General features: G+C 46.4%; 1 protein-coding gene across 3 annotated transcripts in view; it reads left to right on the top strand.

Moving 5' to 3' along the window:
* The first annotated feature begins 7677 nt into the window (after positions 1-7677).
* The window catches only part of LOC119211373 (plexin-B2-like), a 58169-nt gene continuing 55415 nt past the window's right edge, over positions 7678-10431 (top strand). For all 3 annotated transcript variants that reach the window (XM_037462221.2, XM_037462222.2, XM_037462220.2), the window contains exon 1: positions 7678-8124. The gene's annotated coding sequence lies outside the window, so the exon portion shown is untranslated. The remainder of the gene's footprint in view (positions 8125-10431) is intronic.

The following is a 10431-nucleotide window of genomic DNA, read 5'->3' as shown; positions in this document are numbered from 1 at the left end:
TCCTCGATGTGCTCTGTCCTCGATGTGCTTGTCCTCGATGTGCTTGTCCTCGATGTGCTTGTCCTCGATGTGCTCTGTCCTCGATGTGCTCTGTCCTCGATGTGCTTGTCCTCGATGTGCTTGTCCTCGATGTGCTCTGTCCTCGATGTGCTTGTCCTCGATGTGCTTGTCCTCGATGTGCTTGTCCTCGATGTGCTCTGTCCTCGATGTGCTTGTCCTCGATGTGCTCTGTCCTCGATGTGCTCTGTCCTCGATGTGCTCTGTCCTCGATGTGCTTGTCCTCGATGTGCTCTGTCCTCGATGTGCTCTGTCCTCGATGTGCTCTGTCCTCGATGTGCTTGTCCTCGATGTGCTTGTCCTCGATGTGCTCTGTCCTCGATGTGCTCTGTCCTCGATGTGCTCTGTCCTCGATGTGCTCTGTCCTCGATGTGCTTGTCCTCGATGTGCTCTGTCCTCGATGTGCTCTGTCCTCGATGTGCTCTGTCCTCGATGTGCTTGTCCTCGATGTGGTCACAGATGGAAGCAGCGTCCTCACATTCTGTAACATCACACCAGCAGTTATTTATACTTCCTTTCTGTGGGAAACATCAGCTTCTCCTTTTTCAGCACAAAGAAAAAAGCCTTCGAGCCAAAAAATGGAAGAAAGGCGCCAGAAAGGACGTTTTGTGTCCGTGTTCACCGAGGACGGGTCAGAGGTCAGAGGTCACAAGTCTCAAAGTGACTTCATAGAGGCAGCTGAGATGGAGAGTCACAGCTTTTCAGTTGTTGGTCCGATGTAAAGTTGTTTGTATTTACAAAGAAACTACAAGGGTCCACTGAATGACATGCACTTTAAAAGATGCACATTTAAAACAACAACAACAACAACAATAACACCAGCGGAGGAGCCAAGGGAGGAAGAAACACACCTGTCGGCCATCTTGTTGGACACCAACAGTCATACATACAGACACACACACAGACACACACACACACACACAGACACACACACGTGTGTGCGGTCTTGCTGTAATCAGAGTTCGGCGTGTTTTTCTCGGCGGTGTAATTCATCAAAGTGACGGCTGCCAATGAGTCTCAGTCGGCAGCTAATCAATCATCAATCTACCTGCTCTTTGTTTCCCATCAACACACACACACACACACACACACACAGAGCGAGGCACTACCTGGTTGGGGGTTTGCGTGAGACGTGGGAGTTAAAGAGATTCATTTTTTATTCAATGTTTTAACATTCAGTAACGTTTTGGCTTCAGTTCTAAGAGACGAAGAAAACTATTTGCAACTTTCACAAAGCAAACGAGCTTTACTAAGCTTTACTTTAAATCTTTCTCATGGAGCAAATATGTTTCATATTTAGTTTACGAAACCAGCATATGTTAAATAAACAAATATATTAATCCCACAGCCGTGTAGTCTTGAATGATCTGCTTAGCTTGTATTAGCTTAGCTTAGTTCATCTTAGTGTCTTTTTTCTCATTTTAACTTGCTGAGGCCGCGAAGTGCTGTGTTCACGCTGAAAGAAAATGTCTTTTGAGAACCCAGCCTGGTGGTACGACTCATACTGGTCATACTGGTCTTCCATCCCTGCGTCCCTCCATCCTTGTATCCCTCCATCCCTGCATCCCTGCACCCCTGCATCTCTGCATCCCTCCATCCCTGCATCCCTGCATCCCTCCATCCCTCCATCCCTGCATCCCTCCATTCCTGCATCCCTCCATCCCTCCATCCCTGCATCCCTGCATCCCTGCATCCCTCCATTCCTGCATCCCTCCATCCCTGCATCCCTGCATCCCTCCATCCCTCCATCCCTGCATCCCTGCATCCCTGCATCCCTGCATCCCTCCATCCCTGCATCCCTGCATCCCTCCATTCCTGCATCCCTCAATCCCTCCATCCCTGCATCCCTGCATCCCTCCATCCCTCCATCCCTGCATCCCTGCATCCCTGCATCCCTGCATCCCTCCATCCCTCCATCCCTGCATCCCTGCATCCCTCCATCCCTCCATCCCTGCATCACTGCATCCCTGCATCCCTCCATTCCTGCATCCCTCCATCCCTGCATCCCTGCATCCCTCCATCCCTCCATCCCTGCATCCCTGCATCCCTCCATCCCTCCATCCCTGCATCCCTCCATTCCTGCATCCCTCCATCCCTCCATCCCTGCACACCTGCATCCCACCATCTCTGCATCCCTCCATCCCTGCATCCCTCCATCCCTGCATCCCTGCATCCCTCCATCCCTCCATCCCTGCATCCCTGCATCCCTCCATCCCTGCATCCCTCCATCCTGCCCCCATCCTGGTTTGTCTTCATACTCTGAATTTGGAGGATTTTGACACTCAATCAAAGGGAATGTTTGTTCCTCCGTGCATGAAGAGCAGTTGAAGGTTTCCTTGCAGCTTGTCGTCGGTTCATTGCCCCCCCCCTTCTTTTCCAAAGGCCTTGTCGTGGAGACGTGAGGGGACGAGAGGCGGTGGGTTTAGTGCACAAGAAAAAAGCTTCATTAAACAGAATGGGGCCTTTTGTTTTTTTTTAAATGACATCATGAACGCACTGTGCTTCATTGTTTCGTCGCTTGCACCGAGCGCCTGACGTCTGGTGGGGGGGGGGGGGGGGGGGGGGCATGGATGCACTCTGTGTCCTTCTGATGATGCTTGGCAGCTAGTTATTATGATTTCTGATTATTTGATGAAAAACAACTTTTTGTGCGTTTTCTCACAAAAGCCTGCAACAAATGTCGATTTGCGGCTGGCTTTATTTAACACGTCTCCACAAAAGTTTGAGTGTGTCTTCTGTTTTCGTACCTCCTTTATGTTCATGTGGAAGCCATGTTCTCTGTGCATGTCACGCGTTTGTTTTCCTCACACATTGATGTGCGTTCATTCTTAGAGAAGTGCAGCTCGGGTCCGTCTCCCTGCAACAGTTCATTTAGATTAGGAGACTTTCTACCGGCTGAGAAGCAGAGATAATGTTTAATTCACATCTGGAATGGAGAATAGTTTTAGATTGGAGGCTTAGACGGAGCAGAAGATTATGCGTTAATGTGAAAGTGTGTGTCTGTGTGTGTCTTGCTCTTCACTGTCCTTCAACAATCTAATTTGCATACTCATAAATCATTCACATCTGACATCTCGCTCACTTACACTCACACACACACACACACCTGTGGGTATTGTTATAATGAGCTGTTTGAATACGTAATTCAGACGGAATGAAAATAAACCAAATTCTTATTGATGTCTGGATTGACGATGGATTTTTTAGTATCAATGGAATTTAGTTGATTGACGGACTTCATGAGGTGGATTGGATTCATTGGATGGATGCAATGTTTTAAAGGAGGGACGGTGACTGTTATCTTAAACCCTGATGCTATGCTAGTGAGCTAACCGGCGGCTGCACTGAGCGGATTACGATTTCCGGTTAACTACGTGTGAGCTCAACTTTTCCTCCGCTCTGTTTGCTCTGTGAGTCGATGTCGTCGTCTTTGAATGAATTATTCAGGTCGAGATGCAGCAACGCCGCGTAGAACGATCCGAAAGTTCTGTGCATCGCTTCAAACCAATTTCAACAGGAAGGAAGTCTGCGGTGTCATTGGAAACTTTGGGGTCTCGGCTTTGAATTTGAATTTGAGTAGTTTAACAGGAGTTTAAACCTGACTGCTGGTTTGGTAGTTTAAACCTGACTGTTGGTTTGGTAGTTTAAACCTGACTGCTGGTTTGGTAGTTTAAACCTGACTGTTGGTTTGGTAGTTTAAACCTGACTGTTGGTTTGGTAATTTAAACCTGACTGCTGGTTTGGTAGTTTAAACCTGACTGCTGGTTTGGTAATTTAAACCTGACTGCTGGTTTGGTAGTTTAAACCTGACTGCTGGTTTGGTAGTTTAAACCTGACAGTTGGTTTGGTAATTTAAACCTGACTGCTGGTTTGGTAGTTTAAACCTGACTGCTGGTTTGGTAGTTTAAACCTGACTGCTGGTTTGGTAGTTTAAACCTGACAGTTGGTTTGGTAATTTAAACCTGACTGCTGGTTTGGTAGTTTAAACCTGACTGCTGGTTTGGTAGTTTAAACCTGACAGTTGGTTTGGTAGTTTAAACCTGACTGCTGGTTTGGTAGTTTAAACCTGACTGTTGGTTTGGTAATTTAAACCTGACTGCTGGTTTGGTAGTTTAAACCTGACTGCTGGTTTGGTAGTTTAAACCTGACTGCTGGTTTGGTAGTTTAAACCTGACTGTTGGTTTGGTAGTTTAAACTTGACTGCTGGTTTGGTAGTTTAAACCTGACTGCTGGTTTGGTAGTTTAAACCTGACTGCTGGTTTGGTAGTTTAAACCTGACTGCTGGTTTGGTAGTTTAATCCTGACAGTGTGTTTGGTAGTTTAAACCTGACTGCTGGTTTGGTAGTTTAAACCTGACAGTTGGTTTGGTAGTTTAAACCTGACTGCTGGTTTGGTAGTTTAAACCTGACAGTTGGTTTGGTAGTTTAAACCTGACTGCTGGTTTGGTAGTTTAAACCTGACTGCTGGTTTGGTAGTTTAAACCTGACTGCTGGTTTGGTAGTTTAAACCTGAATGCTGGTTTGGTAGTTTAAACCTGACTGTTGGTTTGGTAGTTTAAACCCGACTGCTGGTTTGGTAGTTTAAACCTGACTGCTGGTTTGGTAGTTTAAACCTGACTGCTGGTTTGGTAGTTTAAACCTGACTGCTGGTTTGGTAGTTTAAACCTGACTGCTGGTTTGGTAGTTTAAACCTGAATGCTGGTTTGGTAGTTTAAACCTGAATGCTGGTTTGGTAGTTTAAACCTGACTGTTGGTTTGGTAGTTTAAACGTGACTGTTGGTCTGTAGTTTAAACCTGACTGCTGGTTTGGTAGTTTAAACCTGACTGTTGGTTTGGTAGTTTAAACCTGACTGTTGGTCTGTAGTTCAAACCTGACTGCTGGTTTGTAGTTTAAACCTGACTGCTGGTTTGGTAGTTTAAACCTGACTGCTGGTCTGTAGTTTAAACCTGACTGCTGGTTTGTAGTTTAAACCTGACTGCTGGTCTGTAGTTTAAACCTGACTGTTGGTTTGGTAGTTTAAACTTAATTGTTTTAAAGCAATCCATGATGTAACAAACCCATTTATTGAAATGTTTTTCTTCTCACAAGATACCAATGAGATTTTTCTCGTTTCATTGAAATCTCACAAAAACTAAAAAAGTTTGAACCTTTTCATCTTCTTGCAGATGTCATCCAGGGACTAAAGATCTCTGCGTTGTTATCTTCTCAAAGATGATGGACGTACGAGAGGAGGAGCTTCAGAAGGAATGTTTCATGCAGGCCCGACCGACCGGACGTGCTGGGATGTTTGAAGGCTGCCAGGCCTACGCCGGGTCAAAGGTCACGGGTCAAGGTCAGGCTTTGAGTGAGGGCAGAGGGCTTGATGTGTTACATAGAGAGACAAAACGACACGGCAGGGAGCAGCAGAAGAAGAACGTCAACTTCAAACAAACTACAGACAACAGTTTACGTCAGTTTCTCTTCTTGAATCAAGCTTTTTAATCTGAAGGGGTTTTCTCTCATAGGGGAATAATATGACAGTAAACTTTATATGTGTTTTAGTTCAGTAACCTCTGCAGAAATGGATGACTTTGTTTGGGTCATTGGATCAAATATTTGGGGAAATATCCTCATCTCTACACGTGTTATATATGTACATTCATTGTATATGCCCACAATATTTAGCCAAATATTGATGGTCGTCATGTCCACAATACACAACAGTGGAGGCACTCACACACAAACACACACACACACACACACACACACACACACACGCACACACACACACACACACACACACACACACGCACACACACACAGGTAGTAGTCATTCCAACAGCATTTAACAGCTCATTTAGCAAACCAGTGAACCCTAAAGACCAGATAAACATTCATATGATTACTCTCACACACACACACACACACACACACACACACACACAGATAATTATCCAGACTAATGAACAGATGGACAGTTTATCAGTGAGGGATAAAATAAACATACTGAAATTAACATATTATTACACACTGTGTAATATTCTGAATCTTTGATCCACTTTAATTAGAAATCATTTTGAAAATATTGCAAATTTATAATATTTATTTTTACCTAAATTAAAAGTATATCTACAGAGGTTGATGATGCATGTGATGGTCGTTGATCCATGTTGGTGACGCTCACCACGTAGCGAATAAAACGACCCCAGAGCAGAGCGTGAAGCGGGAACTTCACGCCACTCCCTGCTCGTTGACCCTTGACCTTTCCACTCCCGCAGCACAGAGTCCACTCCCTGAAGATCTCCACTGCCGACTCTACTGTAACCTGCAGGAGGCTCGTGGAACAAAAGGTTCTGCCCCCCCCCCCCCCCCCCCCCGAAGGATTAATTCTCCTGCCACAAAGCGTCCCTTGTGCCGGCTCCGGGCCTCCAGTTAGCAGCGGGGTGCGACCCGGCCGGACAGCGCCGCCGCCCTCACGGACCTCTGAGGATCCACAGGGATCAGACGTGTGGAGCAAGAACAGCAGCAAGAAAATGTACAGATTGAATACAAATCACAATAAATCCAATTTAGGTCTAAACACATGATCGTGGATGCTGTTTATAACCGAAGGGTTGATTAAGTTCATCTGTCAGAAGAAAGTTTCTTTCTATTTGTTTTCAGCTGGTTTGGTGATTAGTTGCAGTTTAGATGTTGATTACGGTTTTTATTGAACGTGTGAAAAGTATTTGATCACGTTCCCCTTTTGTTTTGAAAGGGGTAGTTAGTCTCTCTTTGATGGCTTTGGGATTAAACCCCTGGGACTGGGTTTAACGTGCTTCCATCAAGGAAGAAAAAGCATGGAGGGGGGGGGGACTTCCTGAGGCAGTTTTTCAAAATAAAATCCCCTTTGGGACAGCCTGCAGTGTTTGTTAAAGAACTCCTTAGAGAAACCTTTGGTGCGGTTAACGGACCGTTCTGTAAAGAAAGCATGAAATCCATCTCTCAGGTTAAAAACTTTGTCAGCAGTTTTATCTTTTTCCATGTTGCATTGCTTTGTTTCATGGACAGTAGTTTACATAAAGTTATTGATGTTCTAGTCAGTATGTCTTCAATGCTCGAATTGATCTTCTATCACAGTATTATCTTGATATTTACATAATAAAACAATAATAATTTAATGAATAATTTGGTTAATATCTTTACATTTATGAGTTATTCACGCTCATTCATTATTTAGAGTGGATATCTACAAAGAAACATTTACAATTGGTGTGTGTGGGATTATCTTTAGCTTTTAAAAACAAGATAATATGGTTGAATGAAATAACTTGAAGTTCCCATCATTTGTGCAGGTTTGACCTTTTTATTGCTGAAAACAACTGAACACTAGTGAGGACTTTTTACTTTGGATCACTTCCGGATTCCTTTTTCTTTCTTCACTCCTGTGTACATAATGCTTTTTTTTAAATGTCACATTACATAACATCATAAACCGTTAAATTGAAACGTATGGCGCTGGTGTTTTATCCAAAGCACGAGTTTTCACTTCATGGCCCGAGATATACTAACCTACCTTTCTGTCGTTTTCGCGGCATTTATTTTGAAATGCGTCCAGAGCGAGCTTCCGGTGATCGCGCGCACTCCTTGCAGCTTCACTGCTGATGTGAACCTACCGGCATTTGGGGATTTAGTGCCGGGAGGAGGAGGAGGAACCGGGGAAAACAGCCTCATCCCGACGCGCTGCTGTCCGCAGAAAACACGCTCCCGCGTCGCCTTAAAAAACTGCCAGGCGCGTGCGCGCGGTCACACCTGAGCCGGACAGGTGGTGAAGCGGGTTTTTCTGGGCGTGGGGAAGCACGCAGGAAGAAGCTCGCCTACTAGTTTTTGTTTTTTTAGGGGAGGGGGGTGGGGGTGTATTTGTCGGAGTGAAAACTTGGGACTGCAGGAGCCGCGCAGCGCGTTCACGCCGGGATGTTACGTTGGGAACTTTTTTGCCTTTTCGTGAAGGATCGTTGACACACTTTTTTTTTTTCCATCTCCTAACTTTTTATACCTTTTTGGGGGAAATACAGACAGAAAAACTCCGCGAGAGGAAAACACCCAGAGGTAAGGAGTCTTTCTTTATGCATTACATCCAGAAAGCGGCTCCTTTGATGTGTTCCTCTCTCTGGACCCGCAACCATATTCCGGGAAACGTCACGCAGAACTTCAGGTTTAATCATTAACCGCTTGATAGCCATCGGGAAAAATCACCACGTGACACGAGCTGCCGTGTGTGTTTTTTATAACTGAAAAGCGTCGTCATATATCGGTTATCCGTCGTGACGCGCGCGCGCGCCGCGGTTTTGGGGTTAAAAAACGCGTCGTTGTCGTTGATTTTTTTTTTTTAAGCGCGAGGCGACAACGTGACGCGCCGCAATCAAACGTAACGAGCGAGACGCTGGCGTCGTCTTGCCCATTAGCGAGAGGGCGGGGCTTCTCCGTAACTTTACGAAAAGAATGCGTGAGTCACGCGACTTTAAAATGGTTCCGCGCAGGTCACTTTGAGTGAGCGGATCGGGGACGGAGGACTTCGGGATGCTTCGGCTCTGACCGGTGCGCAACATCTGGAGCGGATCCCGCTGAGCGGCTCCGGCGACGCATTCCACGCCGCGCCGCTTATTTCCGGTGCTGACGTCACACGCTGCCTATTGAAACACCTGTGCAAAGCCCATTAACTTCCACCGAGGCTCCACATTAACTCTTTATTAATCATTTTAAAAACCAGCGCTCTCACTAATATGCAGGTGTTTCGTTGAGAAGAAGCGCTTATAGAATCTCCTGTGAAACCTCTGCTTTCAAAGGTCATTGCAGCACATTGACCTCATTAGCGGCTCATGTTGGGGGGGGGGGGGGTTAAGAGACTCTTATAAGAACACAGAGCCTCCGGCCATCTGCGTCCACGCGTTGCTGTACATGATGGGGAGGTAGTTGCAGTGGTGTCAGGGAGCGAATGGGAGTTGCCCCCCACGCTGCCCCCCCCCCCCCTCTCCAGCCCTGCGGCCATTAAAGCCCCGTGACGTCACGCTCCCGTGGAGCTCCAAGGCCGCCCGAGCAGTTCATTGCCAAGTTTGAATTTAGTGCTTCTTGTTCCCGGGTCTCGGGTCGTATCCATTCAGCTTCACGTTCATGGCCTGAAGTGAAGAGGGATGAGAACCGGGTCCGGTCCTCTGCTGTTCTACTGAAGCTGGGTTCTACTTCCTGTGGGGGGGATCCAACAGCATGATCTACAAAGTGGGGATTAGTTCATATATTTGGTGAGGCGTTCACTGACCAGTCAGCAGGTCAAAGTATTCTATTTATCTCCTCTTATCTGTGGTCTTTGAAGTGGACTTTACTCTGCGTATGCTCCCCGTCGCCATTTAAAGCAACAGTTTCACATCTCGGGAAGCGCCGAACAACACAAGTGACTTCTGAAGCCACTCCGCAGCTTAGCCTAGCTTAGCCTAGCTTAGCATAAAGACCGGAAATGGGGGGGGGGAGACTGCTAGCACGGCCCACTTCACACAATAACTCACTGCTGTTTATTTAAACCGTACAGGCTAAGGTGAAGCTGCGGGGGCACTAGCGTGGTGGGGGAGGGGGTCTGGAAGGCAAGCCTTATGCTAAGCTAATAAGCTAATAGTACTTGGCAACATTGAATACCAAAGAAAGTGTCCCAATAAAAGGTCTGTCAAAGGGAGTTAACAGATGAAACCGAAACGGCAGATAAACAGAAGAATGTTTGTGGTGTTAAAGCCTGTCTGAGACCTGTTGGACCGGTAAGCAGGTGGTAAGACTCACGGGCCCGCTAGGCTGCAGCGGGGGGGTCAATGTTGTCATCATGTTGTTGTTGTTGTTGAGCTCTCCCCGAGGCCGCAAAGTAAAGCCTGCATACAGGGGAGAAGCGCGAGAGGAAGGTCGGCCACGTGATCTCTAGAATGAGAACTGAACTGAGGAGGAAAATACCAAAAAGTAACGATAACTCGTTTGAGAATGTTTAATAAACCCAGAGAAAGGACGGAAAGAAGAGGTTTGCACTTCATAAACGCTTCCTTCATGGGCTACAAACTCCAAAATCACTTCATCTACAATATTTGTGTTACTATGAATAGTGGTATAACTGGTGATCGGTCCAAAGTCCGTCTCCTTTGGAGGTCAAAGGTCAACAGACATTTTGTTAGAATAAGGAAACCATACCGAGATGATTTGATGCTATAACGTGAAACTTTAAGGCCGGTTCAGAGGGACGTTGATGTTCTTCGTGTGTGGAGCAGCTCGCCCTCTGATCCGGCGGCGTCTGCTCGCCTTAACGAGGACGCTCACTCGCGCAGACGGCGCCTAACGAGAGGAGGAAACCTGCTCCGGGACGCGTTCTGCTGCGTACCGAAACAT

This window comes from Pungitius pungitius, chromosome 2 (genome assembly GCF_949316345.1).
Source record: "Pungitius pungitius chromosome 2, fPunPun2.1, whole genome shotgun sequence".
Taxonomy (NCBI): Eukaryota; Metazoa; Chordata; class Actinopteri; order Perciformes; family Gasterosteidae; genus Pungitius; species Pungitius pungitius.
Note: the sequence above shows the minus strand (reverse complement) of the source record. Positions and strands in the feature narration are given on the sequence as shown.